The following is a 13980-nucleotide window of genomic DNA, read 5'->3' on the forward strand; positions in this document are numbered from 1 at the left end:
AGGTAGGGAAGTAATTTTGCATCATATTGTAGATATGAAATGCATAAATACACACAAAAAATTTCATCACAGAATGTTGGATAGTTTTTGAGTTATGAGGGAAACGCTTTAACACTGCGCAGTGAACTGCCACCTTTTCGAATTTTGGGGAGGAAAAAAACTATATATAAATAATTTCTTAAACTGTAAAAATATTTTTTTATATAGCAGAAGGACAGTGTTTTACACACACTAATTTTCATTATTGTACAAGATACAGTAATGGAGGGAAAAAATGTTGAATATTTCCAAAATTTTATTGCTTTAAGTAGTGTCTAACCCCTTAAAGTAGTCGATATTTTAAGAGAAAGAAGATTTCGCAACATTTTATCGAAAACACGCAAATATATATATATATGTTGGTACAAAAATATTATAAATACTGGAAACAAATTTATAGATAAGATTGTTACCAACTTATGTCTCCGACAAGGTAGATCCAGGAATATTAATGAACAGAATACCTATTTGGATTTCCTATTATTTGCTTATAACCTTATCTTAATTCAAGAAAATGAAAATAAATTCCATTTATCTGTACATTATAATTTTTACTTGGTTATTTAACGACGCTGTACCAACTACTTGGTTATTTAGCGTCGATGGAATTGATGGCAGCGAGATGGTATAGTATTTGGCGAGATGAGGCCGAGATTCGCCATAGGTTATCTGACATTCGCCTTACAGTTGGGAAAACTTCGGGGGGAAAAAACCAACCAGATAATCAGCCCAAGCGGGAATCGAACCCACGCCCGAGCGCAACTCCGGATCAGCAGAAAAGCGCCTTAGCCGACTGAGCTACGCCGTTGGCTCATTAATTGTATCAAATTTTCAGTCATATAACTTTAAAACAGAAGTGAAGGCTCTTGCAGGAAAAGATACAGTATGATCCAAGACTGCGATAGATGATCAAATATTATAGAACAAGTGATCCATTTTAAATGTTTGGAATGGTAATTTATAAATATCATAATGGTATAGAGAATAAAGTACAGACATTTCAACCTGTGTGTGGCAGAATAAAGATAACTTTCAGAAATAAAATAAAATCGATGTCAAAATGAGACTACGTAAATTTATGGCTACGATATCCAATAGTTCTCTATGACTCCGAAACTTAAATCCCCACAAAGAAAGAGACAGATGAAACACAATGTAGATAGTACAGAAATGTGTTTTCTACGCACTGTGAGAATCTACAAAACTCGATATAATAAATACATAATGGATCAGAATTGAGTCAAATATAATATTCCATCAATACAGAAAGATGACAACATATGAATCTCACATATACAGTAGACCAGGGCTGGGCACATTACGTGATTCTGAGAAATGAGCGCTGTGTGCTTTAAAGAGCTTGTCACGCGAGCGGTGTGACGTATGCATACTGTACGTCATTCAGTGTCGGTGCAGTGGTGACTCTGCAATATGAAGGCGAACTTTGAAGACGGAGCTTCCGCTCATAGACTAAAGTGGACCGCTACTCCCAATGCTTTTAATGTATCATGGGAGGAGTAGTTATTTTTCGTAGAGAGCAGTGGATTAGCAAAGTGTTTAATTTGTCATAAAACATTCCAACTGATTAAGAGGTTCAATATTCAACGACATTGTTCTTTACAACATGCTACTGAATATGACAAATATGTTGGTAATGAACGCCATAAATTAATACAACTTAAAGAAAATATTTCTCAGGTACATTATATTAGAGTATCTATTTGATATTTGCATTGCATTATAAGTTATTATACAATGTATGACTTGAGGCTTTCCCGGCGTTTGATGTAGAATAACTCTTCTCGGGTTCTCAGCCAGGTGAGTTGGAGATTAGCTTCCAAGCTTTCGACGGCTAGCTCTGCCATCTTCTTCAGGGACGAAGTGATGTGGGACTCGAAAAATCTCGAAAAATCGAAGGAGAATTGGGAGGAAAATTTAAAAGGTACGCAAAACGCGTCCTTGCAAAGGGGTTGGGGGCTGTACAAAACTAAATATGTGAGCTCCAAGCCTGTTGGCCACTAGTCTCACTCCGGGTTACGCTGCTCCCCTGAAGGAGCTCTAGAAAATTTTGAAGGGGAAGCCGAAATTGGACGTAACCTCTTAGGTACCACATACGCGAGGGGGGCTGAGATTGATCACTTGATCACGGAACGGGGCGAGGAGGAGTTGGCTGGTGTTTGCCGTTAGGATGGCAAGACGCCGTCATCCGTTGTTCGATGACAAAGCATTTGAAGGCCGTCGGAAGAAGCGCCGTGAATTCTAACCTGCAATTTGAGAGGTCCCTGTCCTTTCAATTTGCGACTTATTGAGTGACCTCGTATGTTTAATAGACTATTAATATTATCTGAACTAGGGCATACATAATTTATAATAAAGGTGGAATATATATGGGGAAGGGCATATAGGTCCGTGGCCCATTTCTTATAGGGCTCATCCCGACATTTGTCTTACGCCTGAGGAAAACCACGGAATACCTTAGGCAGGATGAGTTGTCTCATATAAGAGACTAGCCAATTTGGCTATTATGTAGGAGGTCATGAGCCTTGTTGATTTGTCTCAATTTCGAGACCAGCCATTTGGCTATATGATGGCTCAATTGCGAAGAGTGGGGAGAAATGTAATTGTTAATTAGGGAGATTCATGGGGATATGAGTGCAGGTCCGTGGCCCATTTCTTTTAGGGCTCATCCCGACATTTGTCTTAGCGCCTTAGGAAAACCACGGAAAAACCTTAGGCAGGATGAGTTGTCTCAATATCAGAGACTAGCCAGTTGGCTCTTAGGTTGAATGACTCTATGAATCGATGGATATATACTAGCCAATTGGCTCTATTAGATTTCCATCGATCAACAAAAGTAGATAATGTTATGGAGGGATTTTGTTTAGCCCAGTTAAGACAAGGTCATTTTACAGCGGTTGCACTATCCAAGGAGTCTCATGGAGTTGAGTCGTGGCTACCAAAACCTGGGAGTAACGCCAGCCTCCCTGTCCTCCTGTCTCAATAGTATAGCTAATGGACCTGTCTGGTGTCTACGCCGTAACCTAGGATCATACTGGCCGAGGCCAGATATGAGCGGGTTGGGGTTAGCACGAGCTTCCGCATACAGGTTCCTAGCCAGTCGAGCAATGAACTCGTCTATGGTTGGCAACTCTAGTTCATCATGGAACTTTCTTCTCGAGGCGACTCGGGGGAGATGGGTAATGAGTCGAATCACCTGGTTTTGGACAACTTGGAGTTTACGGAGATGGGACACTGCCGCAAACCCCCATGCGGGTGCGGCATAGGTAATGACAGAGCGAATGAGGGCCTTATACATGGTAAGTCCTACCCTCAGGTTGTCAGGAGTTAAGGTATATGTATACATTAGGGGGTGAAAATTTAAATTAGGCAATATTTAGGGCTCTCAATATTTTTAGCTACAAGAATACATTGTTATTAAGAGATTTAACTATTTTTAAACAATTGTTCTTTGAAATTGTTTATAATAATATTTTTTTTGTTTAAAAAATTTAATAAAACGGTAAACATGATATCCTCTTTCCTAATGAAGCTATTTTCAAAATTCCTTCACTGTTTTATAGGAAAAATGTTTGTCTAGTGCCTGAATAAACTTTGAATAACATTTTGCTGTAATTTACCATAAATATCTTAAATTTTTTAAAATATTAGACAAAAAAAGTATGCAACCTTGAAGAAAAAAAATGTTTAATGGGACTGTGAACATGTAGATCAAATTTTTATTTGATTCATGCACTAGATTACATTCCAAGCTTCAAAATGATACCAGAATCATACCTCTATCTTTTTTCTTGGATGAGATATGATGTTTTCCTTAAGCCAATATGTCAAGAAACTGTACTTACGGGAAACGGCAGTTGAAAGTTAGGCTGTCAAAATCCTCCTGCTTCATACGTTATACCCTCAGCAGTAGTCTCGCGATCCACCTTCATTTTTTTTCTTCCTCTCAGGTATCTTCTTCTGCTTCTTGCTTCTGGTGTAGCCTGATTTCTCTTCATTATATCCTTTACAACCTTCGAAGAAGATACGCCCGTAGTTGTGTTCAGTCCAGGTTCAATTCCCATCTTCCTTAGGATGTCCAGCTCCACTTCAGGACCACGGTTGTAGTGGCACACTGCATCCATTATACACAAATTCAGTGTTGCATGTCCCACATAGGTTTCTTTTGGACACCTTTTCCAGATCATCCCATTGAAGGACTCGTTAATGTTCTGGGTCTTCCCATGCAGGCACTTCTGCAACATTTTATCGTCCGTCAGTCTTTCGTAGACCGGTTTCATTTGTCTAATCACTGCAATGGGAATACCAGGACCTTCATGCTTGTAAGGGATGCCTTTTGCTTTGGCCACTTGATAAGTGCACCAACTGTCTTCACCTAGTGGACACTTTGCATGAAGTGGCTGGCTGTCATTTGCTGCGACATGGAACATAGAGGCCCAGATAGCTCTTTTCATTTTTTCTACACTTTCTGTGTTAGACCTGAGGGCAATACCAAAGTAATTTTGAAGTTTGTCTATGAGGGCTTGAGTCAGTTTCCCCTTTCCACCGATCTTTTTGGTCTTAACTAATTGCCTAAGACCTTTGCCTAAACGCTTTTGGTAATGCCCCACACATTCTAATTTCACAATCTCTTTCCCATCATATGGGTCAAGTTCAGATACAGTTTTGAAACTTTTTGAGTCGCCATCTCCTAAATATTGAGTATAAAGTAATCCTCTATTTTGGACTGACCTCAAAAAGAGCCTACCTGCCCCAACAGGTTCCATGTTAGGTGAAGATCCCTTGTAGTTACAGGAGCATACTGGTACATGGTCTGCTAGCCAAGTCTGATATGAAGGTGATTTTTTGTCTTCCTTAGCATGCATTCTGCAAGACATGCAGCTTTTGGACATTACCTCCACATCGAGAACTTTACCAGTTTTTACTGACATGGCTGTCACAACACCCGACAAAGAAGAAAATCCCCTCCGTTGCCACGTTCCATCAACTGACGCTGCACATTCATTGCTACCAGTATTTTCACGTACTTCATTAGCAGCATCATTCATTGTATCATAAGCAAGCTGTGTTACCACTTTGTTTACATGCTTGATATGACCCTGATAAGAATTTTTACTGAGGCCACATGGCAAGCCCAGAAGGTAACATAACCTGTTCAGTTCACTATAGCCACAACCAATTTCTCGGCTCGCATAGACAATTCTCCTGTTTATTTCAAAATATTTTGAAACTTTGTGGCTTGAGAATAATTCATCAGAATTATACCCACAGGCTGAACAAGCTAGTTTCACACATACTGCCAAACCATTTCTCTTGCCACTATTCAAACATAATGAAACTGAACCCACCATAAGACATTCTGGACAAGCCAGTAGTAAAATTAATTTTGTTAAATATCTAACATCAAAAAGAATAAAGCCATAATGTTCTGTGTGTTCACTTGATGGTGGACAATGTCTATCTGTAGTTACATTTATTTCCTTCTTCTTCCCATAAAATTTCCTTTGCTTCTTCCTGCTTGTATTACGTTTGTTAGCCATCACTGCCACACAGCACTATAAAATAACACTAAACTAAACGCACTATAATAACTAACACTAAAATAAATATGCAAAGAGAACACTAAACTGAAACTAAAGGCACAAACAGCTGGAAATAATACTCATAACCTGTGTAACCACGTGTATGAAACTTGTACATAAACAACTTTTCTTTCTGCTGTTTTATTTATAATTTCTGTTCATAGATGGCAGGAAGGGCTAGAACTGTGCACTATCGCTATCTATGAGTTATTTGTGAACTATTAGAAATTCCAGAGTACTTTGAAATGGGTAAAAATGGCTTAGTATTTCAGGAAAAAAATCTGACATTTTGACAGATAAAAGGGGGTGTAACCATTTGTTACTATCATAGAAAAGTGCCATTATCTACAAAACTACCAGTCAGAATTAAATAAGCAAACCAGCAAATGAAAGAAGAAGAAATACTGCATCCAAAACATACTGTTTCAAAAAATGCCATTTTTCATAATTTTTTGTGTTTCTAACGTATACATATACCTTAAGGCCGCCAGAATGGGATAGTGTCTAACTATCAGCCCGTTGGCCTTACGAAGAAGGGATTGGATGTGATCTCGGAAGTTGAGATGAGAGTCCATAATGATCCCTAAATATTTAATTTGGTTCATCCACGGCATTTCTCGTCCGAAAAGTGTGGGTGGTGGTGGTATGTCTTCGAGCCTCGCTCTTAGTGAAAAGAGTATGGCCTGACATTTCTCTACATTGACCTTGATTCTCCAGTCGTGGAACCACGGCTGGAGGTGATCTAAGATCGACTGTAATCTACGGGACGCTAATCTATAGGTTTTGACCATCGCCAAGAGGGCAGTGTCGTCTGCATAGATATACAGATGACTACTTCTGCCGTGGATATAGCGAAACGGGAGGTCATTAATGAATATATTGAAAAGTATGGGCCCGATAATGGAACCCTGTGGGACTCCTGCGTGAATTTCACGGGGGGTGGAGAAACTAGTGCCTACACGGGTTTTGAATGTACGGCCTCGGAGGTAGTTAGAAATGAGGCGTATCATTCCATCTGGGACTCCCATGCCCAGTAACTTAACGAGGAGTCCCTCATGCCAAACCTTGTCGAATGCTCGCTCGATGTCCAGGTAAGCTGCAGCTACTACACGCTTCGTGCTCATAGCCCAGGTAATGTCCTCCGTCATGCGGAGTGCCTGGAGTGTAGTGGAACGACCAGGGTGAAAACCGAATTGCTCGTTCCTGATGTGGGACCACGTCTAGCCGGTATATATGCAAAAGTAGGGCTTCCCGCTGCGGGCCAATCAGGAGCTAGTTCCTAGTCCCGACCGCCAGGCGCATTCTGGTTGGTGGACACGTCAGCCAATCAGGAGCCACTTGCTGGTCCCGACTGTCTGCCGTGTGCTGGTGGTCTAAGCGTATTGATGGCAGGTTTCCATGCTGTACTCAGCTGTAGACCCCCGTCTCTGTTGAAATTATTGCCATCTAGCTGGATTTCGATGGCTTCCTTGATAACTAAGTCCCAGTAACCTGATGTCTTGTCCAAGATGGTGGTGGCGCTGAAATCTATCTTGTGGCCAGTTTCTAGGCTGTGTTGGGCTACTGCAGACTTATCAGGATAATATAGTCTAATGCTGCGTTGGTGTTCCTTGCAGCGTTCCGTAATAGTTCGTCCCGTCTGCCCGATGTAGCATTTCCCACACTCACAAGGTATTCTGTAGACACCAGGTGTCCTGAGACCAAGGTCGTCCTTAACTGGTCTCAGCAAGTTCTGGATCTTTGTGGGCGGCTTATGGATGGTTTTAATCCCGTGTTTTCTTAGCATTCTGCTAATTTTGCCCGAGATGGGGCCGTAGAACGGGATATATGCCATGCCCTTTGTCTCCTCTTGTTCCTCGGCAGGTGGTTTGTCCGAAAAGGCCCTTCTGAGGGCCAAGCCGATTTCCCTGTTGCCGAAGTTGTTCTGTAGGAACGTCTTACGTAGGTGACAGATCTCAGAAGGGAGACTCTCTTTGTCCGAAATCCCTCTCGCCCTGTGTAGAAGAGTCGACAGGACCGTTCGTTTCTGTGCCGGATGGTGGTGGCTGTGTCCATTGAGATATAGATCGGTATGAGTCGGTTTCCTGTATACTCTGTGACCCAGTGTGCCATCTGACTTCCTGGAGATGAGAATGTCTAAGAAGGGGAGACATCCGTCTTTTTCCACCTCTTTCGTGAACTGGATGTTCGGGTGGATATTGTTCAGGTATCCGCTCGTTACGAGAGGATGAAAGCATTGTGGTGCTACCGGCAGATAAAGGAAATGCTTCGGTCGTCATGGAGTCCAATACATACCATGAGAAGATCCTGGAGCTACTAGCGGATCCATCATACAAGATACTCAGCCGCGACCCCACGAGCTCCATAGAAAGGCGCACAAGTGCCTTACTAAAGAAGGCCAATCTGCCAGCCGAAGTGACGAAGTCCTTGACTCCACATTCCACGAGACCACCTAGACTCTACGGGTTGCCGAAAATTCACAAGAAGGAAGTTCCCCTGAGACCTATTGTCAGCGCCATAGGTTCTCCCACCTACCGGCTGGCCAAATACCTCACCAGTCTTCTGAATCCTCTTGTGGGAAAATGCAGCCACCATGTGAAGAATTCGGCAGAGTTCATCAAGACTCTACAGAGCATCAGAACAAATCCATCTGATATTCTGGTGAGTTTTGATGTTGTATCCCTCTTCACTAGAGTCCCACTCAAGGAATCGTTGGAGTTATTGAGACCTCACTTCCCGCCTGAGGTAATTGGACTCTTTAACCATACGCTCAGCTCCACCTACTTCATGTACAAAGGGCAGTACTATGAGCAATCCGACGGTGTAGCCATGGGCTCACCTCTGTCACCCGCCATAGCCAATTTGTACATGGAAGACTTCGAGCACAGAGCCCTGGAGAACGCGCCCCTGAAACCAGCTCACTTCTACCGCTATGTAGATGACACTTTGGTCGTCTGGCCTCATGGAGAATAAAAACTTCAGGAGTTCCAAGAATACCTGAACAATATCCACCCGAACATCCAGTTCACGAAAGAGGTGGAAAAAGACGGATGTCTCCCCTTCTTAGACATTCTCATCTCCAGGAAGTCAGATGGCACACTGGGTCACAGAGTATACAGGAAACCGACTCATACCGATCTATATCTCAATGGACACAGCCACCACCATCCGGCACAGAAACGAACGGTCCTGTCGACTCTTCTACACAGGGCGAGAGGGATTTCGGACAAAGAGAGTCTCCCTTCTGAGATCTGTCACCTACGTAAGACGTTCCTACAGAACAACTTCGGCAACAGGGAAATCGGCTTGGCCCTCAGAAGGGCCTTTTCGGACAAACCACCTGCCGAGGAACAAGAGGAGACAAAGGGCATGGCATATATCCCGTTCTACGGCCCCATCTCGGGCAAAATTAGCAGAATGCTAAGAAAACACGGGATTAAAACCATCCATAAGCCGCCCACAAAGATCCAGAACTTGCTGAGACCAGTTAAGGACGACCTTGGTCTCAGGACACCTGGTGTCTACAGAATACCTTGTGAGTGTGGGAAATGCTACATCGGGCAGACGGGACGAACTATTACGGAACGCTGCAAGGAACACCAACGCAGCATTAGACTATATTATCCTGATAAGTCTGCAGTAGCCCAACACAGCCTAGAAACTGGCTACAAGATAGATTTCAGCGCCACCACCATCTTGGACAAGACATCAGGTTACTGGGACTTAGTTATCAAGGAAGCCATCGAAATCCAGCTAGATGGCAATAATCTCAACAGAGACGGGGGTCTACAGCTGAGTACAGCATGGAAACCTGCCATCAATACGCTTAGACCACCAGCACACGGCAGACAGTCGGGACCAGCAAGTGGCTCCTGATTGGCTGACGTGTCCACCAACCAGAATGCGCCTGGCGGTCGGGACTAGGAACTAGCTCCTGATTGGCCCGCAGCGGGAAGCCCTACTTTTGCATATATACCGGCTAGACGTGGTCCCACATCACTTCGTCCCTGAAGAAGATGGCAGAGCTAGCCGTCGAAAGCTTGGAAGCTAATCTCCAACTCACCTGGCTGAGAACCCGAGAAGAGTTATTCTACAAGTTATTATACACTTGGTAATATATAATTTTAAATTATACAAGTATTATGATATATAATATTATATATCATGAACTGTAATATACTATACTATGATATATCATAATATTTGTATAATTTAAAATTATATATTACTAAATGTACTATAATAACTTATAATGCAATATAAATATCGAATAGATACTCTAATATAATGTACCTGAGAAACATTTTCTTTAATTTATATTAATTTATGGTCATATATCATATCATATCATATCATATCATATCATATCATATCATATCATATCATATATCGCATCGCATCACATTATTTTATATTATATTATATATTATATTACATAAATTATATTATGTCATATATCATATCATATCATATCATATCATATCATATCATATCATATCATATCATATCCTATCATATCATATATCATATCATATCATATCATATCATATCATATCATATCATATCATATCATATCATATCATATATCGCATCGCATCATTTTATATTATATTATATCATATCATACACCATATCATATATCGTATCACATTATTTTATATCATATCATATCATATTATATTATATTATATATTAACAGGATGACAATAATGCACTTAGTGAATCGGCCATGAGAATTAGCTACAAAATTTGCCACGAAATTGCAAAGGAATTGAAAACATTCAACGAAGGTGAATTCATCAAGCGATGTTTAATTATATTGGCAGATGAACTCTGTCCACAGCAAGTAGGGGAAATGGAATCCATACGCCTGTCTCGTAGAACCGTGGTGAGGAGATTGCAGTATGTGCGTATGGGTTATGTAAATAAGCCTAATGATTTGTGTGTGTGCATAGAGCGAAGTTTATTTCATTAAATTAATAAGAGTGTTATAAATTCTGTAATGTACAATGGATTGATGTAATATCCTTATAAACTATTATGTACTGACAGACTGAGTGACTAGAACAACCGTGGCTCTTGTTACATTAATGCAGGGAAGGTAGCTGTAATGCGAATCCGCCACTGCGTGAGCGTTCTGCTCTGGCTTGGAATTGAAGTGCGTTTCGGAGCGAGAGCAGCTCTGGCCGACTAGACTGAGCCGCTCTCATGCCCGGCCCTGCAGTAGGCCTTCCCAGCCACATTAATGGAATCACCTATAACTTATCGGTGGTTTATATCAATTCTACATTCGCTGAAATTTTATATTTCAAAATGCAACTATATTATGTCCTGTGACATTTTTCAGAATACTTTTTGAACAATAGAGTACTATTTTCATATTAAAAAATGACAGAATATTGTTCATTTAAGCCCATGTGAAGTCCTTAGATTTTGTGGATCCTCCGTTTGCTTTAATAACATCTTCAATTCTGCTTGGCATATTCTGAATTATTCTTATTATTAATAACATGTTTATCCTCTGATTGAGGTTCTGGGTGCTATGTACATCTATTATCAGGCAGTACATCTCACTTGACGGTATGTGTCACAGGAAGAACAATTGTTTGTATGCATCTGAAGTCTAACTAGTGTAATATGTAGCTAGTCGGCGATGTATGCAATGGAAGGGGTAAGGAACTGGCCACCCTACTCCATTTCCTCCTGGTCTAGTTGTCTCATAAGTGGTGCCTTCTTGGTATCAATTTTTAGGTTCAGACTTGTCTTAGGACAATTGACTAAACAACAATAACCTGTTCCGGCATTTTCTTTTCCACAAATTCTCGATTGGGTTCAAACCTGGAGAATTTTCGGGCCAAGGCAAAAAGGGATGTTTTCCTGACAGAAAGATTTTCACTCTTTTAACAGTGTGACAAGGCTCCTCGTCATGCATATCTGTTGCTTTGTAATCTGAACAAGTAAATATTGTTCAAACTTTGTTAGATGCATTTTATATATAAAATTATAGTAAATATAGTCTATAATTAAAATATAAAGTATTTGAAAAAATTATAGGTGCTTCTATTAATTTTTTATTTTATTGGTTATTTAACGACGCTCTACCAATTACTAGGTTATTTAGCTTCGATGAGATTGGTGATAGCGAGATGATATTTGGCGAGATAAGGCCGAGGATTCGCCATAGATTACCTTGCATTCACATTACGGTTGGGTAAAACTTCGGAAAAAACCCAACCAGGTAATCGGCCCAAGCGGGGATCGAACCCGCGCCCGAACGCAACTTCAGTCCAGCAGGCAAGCGCCTAAACCGACTGAGCCACGTAGGTGGCTGATTCTATTAATGTGGCCAGATACTGTAAATAGGATAGAAATAAACTTCGTAAGCAAGCTTCAGAATATACTACTGGTAGACCTGTTAGGACGAATAAACAAAGGAAAGAATTGGCGGGATCTTTGAAGTCGGAACAGCCAATTTCTGCCATAAAGTAAAAAAGAAGAAGAAGAAGAAGAAGAAGAAAAACGGGATTTTAATAACATTGTAGATAATTTGAACTCAAAGGAAAAGTTTAACTTCTCAATAAATCTTCTGAAGAATAGTTACACAAACCACATTTTATTCAAGGCAGTTTCTTAAAAATGACTTGATAATTGAAGGGTTCAGAACCATAGTGGGCCAAGCGCCATTTATTAAAACCTTAGAAAACAAGGGTTACCATAATTCAATGGAAACATATAGCAAGTAATATAAAGTATACACATTAAAACTAAATGATACGTCAATATTCATTAAACTATGGTATTCACTTAACTTTAACCCTTGCTTTTTCCGTTTTTAATAAATGGCGCTATGGCTCTGGACCCTTCAATTACTTGCTCGACTAAATGATTCAGTTATGATAGAAAACCTTCCACGTAAATACGAAACTCTATCAATGTCCTGAGATATACTTTAAAATACCGGAGCAAAAATTAGTATTTACGAAACGTAACAAGGCGCTTGAGATGGACTGTGATTTAATTATTTCGCTGGTGCAGTGAATTCAGTCCCAGGCTATGTCCGTACGAACTCCCTGACCAAGCGGAAGGTAAAAGAGGTTGGTCGGAAATGCGGGAAGCCATCATTGTAGTTAGTGCAAGGTAAGGCGATTTCGTATTCGAGGGATGTCTGTTGCCCACTTCCGGCGACAACGAGCTTTTACTTTCCTTTAGCTGCTACCAAGCTTCTGATCAGATTTCTGAACACGGAGTACTTACCAACTTGTGGGTCTTGTGGATGTCGTTTAAGTACAAGATACAAGAGTGGTTGTTTCAAAATCGAGACAGATAGACTACTATAGGGCGTCTCCTGCGCCGCTTGGAATTGAGGTCCATAATGTAGGTATGAGTTTATTGAGTTGGAGAATTACAGTATTAGAATTAAAGTAATGTCTATTAAATTTACCTATATAGGAATAATAATAATAATAATAGTAATAGTAATAGTAATAGTAATAGTAATAGTAATAGTAATAGTAATAGTAATAGTAATAGTAATAATAATAATAATAATAATAATAATAATAATAATAATAATAATAATAATAATAATGCCATTTGGCCATTATTGATGACTATTGCCACCTAGCGATAAATCATGGCAACTAAGAGCGGGCTTTTCTTATTAAAAAAAATGTGGAGAGTTTCTCTCTCTATCGGCATGTCAATGACCATGATATGTTGTATACTTTATTTGTTACTATTGTTATTGTTATTTGTTACCTTGCGCTTCGCTGCACCCGTCAGAAATAAATAAAAACTAATTACATAATTAAAATAGGACATTTGATTCAGGGAACATTCGTGTTTCATGGAAGGATAAATAGTTTAATATGTTACTTAATTTAAAATGTATTTAAATAATTAAAATATGATCATTTTGGTCCAGAGAGCACTCATTTGGTGCAAGGATAATTCATTTAACATGTTCCTCAATTGTTATTATATTAAAATAATTAAAATAGGATTATTTGGTACAGAGAACATCCGTTTTTGTGCAAGGATAATTCATTTAAGATTTTTCTAAATTAATCTTGAATGCATCCTTTAATAAATCACTCCAAATTAATGTCAACTTAGAGTGGATTGTGTACGAGATAATTTTTTATGTTGACCTCACTGCATTTTTTTTCTTTGTTAACTTTATTTATACACGCTTCAGCGTCTGTGGTCATGTGCGTGTTTAAAATGTGTGGGTATACCAGTAGTCCGTTTTTATTCTACTTTTAAGCTTGGTATTATGTTAAATCCAATAGCGTCTGAAATAGAATATATTTGTAAGCACTGAAGGTCGTTACTCTCAGCT

At 39.9% G+C, this 13980-nt stretch overlaps 1 protein-coding gene across 1 annotated transcript in view; it reads left to right on the top strand.

The window, feature by feature from the left end:
- LOC138716501 (uncharacterized) overlaps nt 1-13980 on the top strand; it is an 81899-nt gene that overhangs the window by 48533 nt on the left and 19386 nt on the right. The gene's annotated exons all lie outside the window — the stretch shown is intronic.

Source organism: Periplaneta americana, chromosome 16, assembly GCF_040183065.1.
Source record: "Periplaneta americana isolate PAMFEO1 chromosome 16, P.americana_PAMFEO1_priV1, whole genome shotgun sequence".
NCBI lineage: Eukaryota > Metazoa > Arthropoda > Insecta > Blattodea > Blattidae > Periplaneta > Periplaneta americana.